This window comes from Lactuca sativa, chromosome 5, assembly GCF_002870075.4.
Source record: "Lactuca sativa cultivar Salinas chromosome 5, Lsat_Salinas_v11, whole genome shotgun sequence".
Taxonomy (NCBI): Eukaryota; Viridiplantae; Streptophyta; class Magnoliopsida; order Asterales; family Asteraceae; genus Lactuca; species Lactuca sativa.
In genome coordinates, this window is record NC_056627.2 from 226,179,394 (window position 1) to 226,186,321 (window position 6,928).

The following is a 6,928-nucleotide window of genomic DNA, read 5'->3' on the forward strand; positions in this document are numbered from 1 at the left end:
TGAACTCAAATCGAGGGACTAAAAGATTTAAAAAAAAAGGAAAATGTTTTCTACAAATTGAGTTAAGAGTTTTTAAGAAAGACTGAAGTGTGTGATGTGCGTGACCAGCCGAGCTCAACTAAGTATTCCCCAAAGTACCCATACAATGTTATATTATGTTTATCAGATTCAGTAGAACAGCATGCTAGAATAGGACTAAGGATCTACGAATGATGCCTTATGTGCCTGCTTTATTTGCTTCGACTTATGAGAATTGCATGCTAGTATTGAGTAGACAGTATTAGGATAGCCTAATTAGGTTATGCCTGGTAGTATGAGCTTAACATTATATGCTACTTCAGCTTCTCATTTTGAGGACAGATTTGCTTGAGTAGTTTTCCCCCCGTCCGAATGCTGCTTGCTTTGTGCTACGTGGGACTCTACGTGACGGAAGTTAGCCATTAGGTGAATACGTCACATTAAATGTGATCAGGGTTGAATAATCTCAGAGTACCGGATTTGGCCCTATTACGCAGCTCTTGTTTGAGTCTAACCATTGTAGGGATGGGTATGTTACTCAAAGGATTATCTGAGCCTCATCACATGTGGTAGTATTCAAGTGATGGCTAACTGGCATTACAAGGAGGCCTTCAGCGGCTGAGGACCGGTTTTGGTGTAGTCAAAGATTTTCCCTAGGGAAAGCCTAGAATTGGAATAGCAGAGGGTCAGCAGTCGTAAAAGGGATCTGGTGGAGTCAAGGCAGTCCTTGAGGAAGGTAAGGATAAATGTGGAAGGTAGTATGGGCCCGTACCACTGAAAGCAGAGGATCCGTACCCGAATTGAGGAATGCTAAGACAAGACCAGGGAACTTGTATTAGATGCGATCCCTTTAGAGGTATCAGTATCACTAATGGTTGCATGTATGTATTGCAGAATGGTGGTACTACGTCAGAGACCAGCAGCTGGTAGTTCTAGAGAGGGATCGGGTTCGGGATCAGGTTCCGAGCCAACAGATGAGAGGCTACGCGATTTCATCGGTTCAGAGATCACCATAGGCATCCTTGAGTCGACTCCCATTATCTTCGGATCGATCAAGGAAGGGATAGTCGAGTTGATGGAGGATCGCCTCTGGGCATTCAGGAGCGACATGGCATCTGGCCAGTCGGGATCTCGCACACTGTCCTTTAAGGACTTCAGGGGCAGTGGTGTGCCGGATTTTCACAGGGCGAAGGACCCCATAGCTTCCAGGCGATGGATTGCAGACATTGAGTCTGCACAGTTGACTAGCTTCTGTCCTGAGGGGTCGAAGGTGAGGTATGCAGTAGGGTGTTTACGAGACCGAGCTAGGGATTGGTGGGAGTCCGTCGGTGACTCGTTGGGAGCCTCGGCTGTTGAGGCTATGACATGGTCGGACTCTGTGACCAGGTTCAGGGCAGAGTTTGCGCCGTCTGTTGAGCTTCAGCAGCTGGCCAGGGAGTTCCTAGATATGAGGCAGACAACGGAGACTGTGGCGGAAATCACCGCCAAGTTTCAGGAGAGGGCGTTGTTGGTGCCCCCAATACGCGAGTGATGAGGATATGAGGAGGACCCGTTATCATGACATGCTACGAGCTGATACTCGGGAGCATGTCAGTTTTTCAGCTTGCCCTACCCTGGACTCTATGATTGCCAAGGCAAGGGAGAAGGAGATAAATCTGGAGCACATCTGGAAGAGGAAGGCAGAGGAGGGGCAGGTTACTATAGGGGCTTCGGGGAAGAAGCCCAAGGGATCATATGGTAGGCTGAAAGGTCAATCGGGACCGGGCCGCTGCAGGAAATGCGGTAGGACACATGAGGGGGCATGCAGATTGGGATCTTTGGGCTGCTATAAGTGCGGCAAGGCGGGGGACTTTAGCAGAGATTGTTAGCCCCTGCCTTGGTTATTCAGACGTCTGAGTTGCTATGTTTCCACTTCAACCAAAGGGGCGACAAGAAGGCCAACTGCCCCCAGTTGACAGCAGCATCAGCGCCAGTGAAGGCACCAGCTCCAACGACCTTGCGGATCATTGATGGCCGACAGGGCAAGGCGGAGGCTCCAGTGGTGAGGATCCGGGCATTTCAGCTGACTACCGAGGAGGCACGCGCCGCAGCCGATGTGGTGACGGGTATGATTCTTTCCCTCTATTTTATTTTTATGATGTTATTATATTGATGAGTGCTCTGTGTATATGTGTTAGGCTCGTTCCATGTGAACGGTATCCCATTTTAGGTGTTGTTTGACTCGGGTGCCACCCCATCGTTTGTTTCTCTTGCGCTTAGCAAGAGGTTTACTGAGTCTTCGGGCATGTTGGATTTCCCTTTGGAGGTAGAGATTGTCGATGATCGATCGGTGCGAGCATCATCAGTGTTCAGAGATTGTGTCCTAAGGTTGTTTGAGGAGCGCTACTTGATGGATTTGGTTCCCATTCCGTTGTGTGGGAACAAGGTGATTATAGGCATGGATTGGTTGAGCCCTAATGGGGCGGTGATAAATTGCGCACAACAGCTGGTGCGGATCAGGACCCCGAGTGGGGGAGAGATGGTGATTAACGGTGAGAGGCCACAGCGTGGACCCACAGTATGTTCAGCAGCGAGAGCTAGGCGCTACCTTCAGCATGGTTGCGCGGGATATGTCGCGTATGTTATGGATACCCGGGAGTCGGGTAAGGCGACGGTGAGCAAGGTTCCTGTGGTACAACAATACACTGATGTGTTCCCAGAGGATCTTCCTGGAATACCTCCGGAATGACACGTAGAGTTCAGGATCGACCTAGTCCCTGGTGCAGCTCTAATAGCCAACGCACCATATCGATTGGCTCCTCCCGAGATGCAGGAGTTGTCTACATAGCTGCAGGAGCTATTAGACAAGGGATTCATTAGACCGAGCAGTTCACCCTGGGGAACCCCGATTCTGTTTGTGAAGAAGAAGGACGGGTCGCATCGGATGTGCATAGATTATCGGGAGCTGAACAAGGTAACGGTGAAGAACCGTAACCCACTCCCGAGGATTGATGATCTCTTTAACCAGTTACAAGGAGCATATTGGTTCTCCAAGATCGATTTGCGTTCGAGTTATCATCAGATGAGGGTCAGAGAGGAGGATGTGCAGAAGACCACGTTTCAGACATGCTATGGACATTATGAGTTTGTGGTGATGCCGTTTGGGCTCACCAATGCCCCTGCCGCGTTCATGGACCTCATGAACCGCATGTGCAGACCGATGCTGGATCGGTCTGTGATAGTTTTCATTGACGACATCTTGGTTTATTCCAAGACACAGGAGGAGCACGAGGGGCATCTGCGAGAGGTGTTGGAGACCCTGAGGAAGGAGAGCTTATACACTAAGTTCTCCAAGTGTGAGTTCTGGTTGCGCGAGGTGCAGTTTCTTGGACACCTTGTCAACCAGGACGGGATTTCGGTGGATTCGGCCAAGGTGGAGCTCATGATGAGGTGGGAGGTTCCGAAGTCTCCATCCGAGATTTAGAGTTTCCTGGGATTAGCGGGCTACTATCGGAGATTCATTCAGGACTTCTCCAAGATAGTTGTGCCCCTGACACAGTTGACCAAGAAAGTCATGGTCTTTCGATGGGGGCCTGAGCAGTAGGAAGCGTTTCAGGTTCTGAGGTAGAGATTGTGCGATGCGCTAATCTTATCCTTGCCAGAGGGCGTAGAGGATTTTGTGGTATACTGTGACACATCCATTTCAGGTTTGGGCGCGGTATTGATGAAGAGAGGGCATGTCATTGCTTATGCCTCGAGGCAGCTGAAGCCTCACCAGGCGAATTAACCGACGCACGATTGAGAGTTGGGGGCGGTGGTCTTCGCCCTCAAGATTTGGCGGCATTACCTCTATGGGGTTTTGTGTACCATTTACACGGACCACAAGAGCCTAAGGTATCTCATGGACCAGTCAAATCTAAACATGTGGCAGCGTCGGTGGCTTGACATGGTAAAGGATTATGATTGTGAGATCCTTTACCACCCGGGGAAGGCCAATGTGGTGGCTGATGCGCTTAGCCGCAAGGCGGCACCGATCAGGGATATTTGCATGCAGATGATAGTGGTGACTCCGCTATTGGAGCGGATTCGGGAAGCCCAGCAGGAGGCCATGAAGGAGGAACACCGGAAGAGTGAACGCATAGTGGGTTAGGTTTCCTCCTTCGATTATAACGGCCGAGGTTTATTGACACTACACCGTAGGGTGTGGGTGCCGTATCACAGAGGCGTGCGCCAGGTCTTGATGGAGGAGGCGCACAAATCCCGATTCTCCATTCATCCCGGGGCAACGAAGATGTATAGGGAGCTTCGTTTAGACTATTGGTGGCCCTGCGTGAAGCGGGATGTGGCTTGGTATGTGGAGTGGTGTTTGACCTACAGGAAGGTCAAAGTCGAGCATTAGAGACCGCATGGCAAGGTGCAGCCGTTAGATATCCCGTTGTGGAAATGGGAAGATATAACGATGGATTTTATCACGAAGCTTCCTAGGACCGCGCGAGGAGTGGATTCGATATGGGTCATCGTGGATCGATTGACCAAGAGCGCCCATTTTATTCCGATTCAGGAGAGCATATCGGCCGAAAAGTTGGCCGACATCTATATCAGGGAGATAGTGGCGTGGCACGGGGTGTCGGTATCAGTGATTTCAGATAGAGATGTACGTTTCACTTCCAGGTTTTGGAAGAAGTTTCATGAGGAGTTGGGCACTGGTCTGCATTTTAGCACCGCCTTTCACCCGCAGACAGATGGTCAGAGTGAGCGGACCATCCAGACTCTTGAGGATATGTTGCGGGCATGCGTGCTAGACTTTGGTGGTAGTTGGGATACCTATCTTCCTCTAGCTGAGTTCTCATACAACAACAGCTATCACGCGAGTATTGACCGTCCTCCCTTCGAGATGTTGTACGGGAGAAGGTGCAGGACCCCTATATGTTGGGGCGAAGATGGCCAGAGGGTCATGGGGAGCACTGAAGTGGTGCTCAAGACGACCGAGAGGATTCAGCAGGTGCGGAGTAGGCTTCAGACCGCTCAGAGTCGGCATAAAAGTTACGCCGATAAGCGTCGATCAGACCTGGAATTCCAGGTCGGGGATATGGTTCTCCTGAAGGTGTCGCCATGGAAGGGCATCATCCGATTCAGAAAGCGGGGCAAGTTAGGCCCAAGGTATATCTGACCGTTCAAGGTTGTAGCCCGGGTGGGCAAGGTGGCGTACTGGCTGGATCTGCCAGCCGAACTCAGTCAGATACACAACACTTTCCACGTCTCTCAGCTGCGGAAGTGCCTAGTGGACGACTCAGCAGTGCTGCCTTTAGAGGATATTCAGGTTGATGACAGCCTGAATTACATTGAGCAACCAGTAGCGATCCTCAACAGGAAGTCGAAGGATCTGAGGAACAAGAGGGTGGAGCTCGTAAAGGTGCAATGACAGCACCGGAAGGGTTCCGAGTGGACTTGGGAACCGGTAGAAGAGATGAGGGAGCACTATCCCGAGCTTTTCCAGGAGCGAGCGGCAGACTTCGAGGACGAAGTCTAAAATAAGTGGGGGAGATTTGTAGCACCTGGTTCCTGGTATGTAATTTAAACTAAGTATTTTTTTTCATTTTTAGCTAGAACTCGGCGAGTTGTAGGCCCGACTCGCCGAGTAGGGTCGGGATATCGAGCACGTTTAAGTTGGCGAATCGACGAGTCCATATCCTGGACTCGGCGAGTCCGCCAGTCTGGAAGAAACCCTAATTTCAAAGGGTTGCGCCCTATTTAAACGTCGTTTTGTGCCTCATAACGGCCCCCATTGCGTCCAGAACAGTCCCCCTCGAAGCCCTAACCCCTCTTTTGGTAATTTGGGTGCTTTTGGTGCAACTCCTTGAAGTTTTGGAGAGAAGAAGAAGGTAGATCAAGAGAAGAGGAAGAAGATCCAGAATCTTTGTGCCATTTCAGAGCTTCTAGAGGTATTAGACTCGAAACCCTCTCTGTTCCTTCATTATTATCTCATTAAGAGCTTATGATAGTCATTTTAAGGCCTCTTCTAGTCTTGATCTTTGAGTAATAAGCTTATAGTGTTAAGGCACTTCAGATCTAGGCATGATTGGGCTCTAGGAGCTCAGATCTACTGCCTTTATGGATCCATATTGCATGAAAGCCCTAGATCTACTCTTTTAGTGCATTTTGACCTTTAAAACCTTCATTGGTGTTTATTTACACGTAAAGTTGGAAACTTTACGTGTTAATCAAGCCCTAAGAACCCAGATCCATGAATGGAATGCACTGGATTCAAGCAGAATCGAGTATATAGTAATCGCATGCATGCGACTCAGCGAGTCGTTCTTCGTACACGGCGAGTCGAATCGCAAGTCCCCGATTTTTCCCCTTTTGAGTTATGCCGAGTGGGATCAGTGAGCTTTAAGTGGACTCAGTGAATCGGAAGCTAGACTCAGTAATGGAGGGACTCGGCGAGTCAATGCCCTGACTCGAAGAGTCCGAGGCAATCTTCTTGCCTCAAGAACAGACTCAATGAGTTGTTCATACAACTCGGCGAGTCACAGACCAAAGTGTTCATCGGATGAAGATGAACTCGACGAGTTGTTCATACACCTCGACGAGTCGGATGAAGGACAATTGGATATCAGTTTAGAAAGAGAACTCGTTGAGTCTATGCCTAACTCGACGAGTAGGGACGGGATTGAGGACAATCGACTGGATAGGGACTCGACGAGTTGGCGAGCCAACTCGGCGATTTGGGTCAACTTGAAGTTGACTTTGACTTTGACTTTTGACTTGGTTAGGGGTAAATTGGTCATTTTACCCTAAGGGCGGTTAGCAGTGTTTGATTGAGTGTTTCGTGGGAATTGCAGCCAGAGGATTTCCGGAGCAGCAGCAGCAGCAGACAGATAGTTCCCGCGCAGATCAGCAGCTACTTCGAGGTGAGTTACCTTCCAGT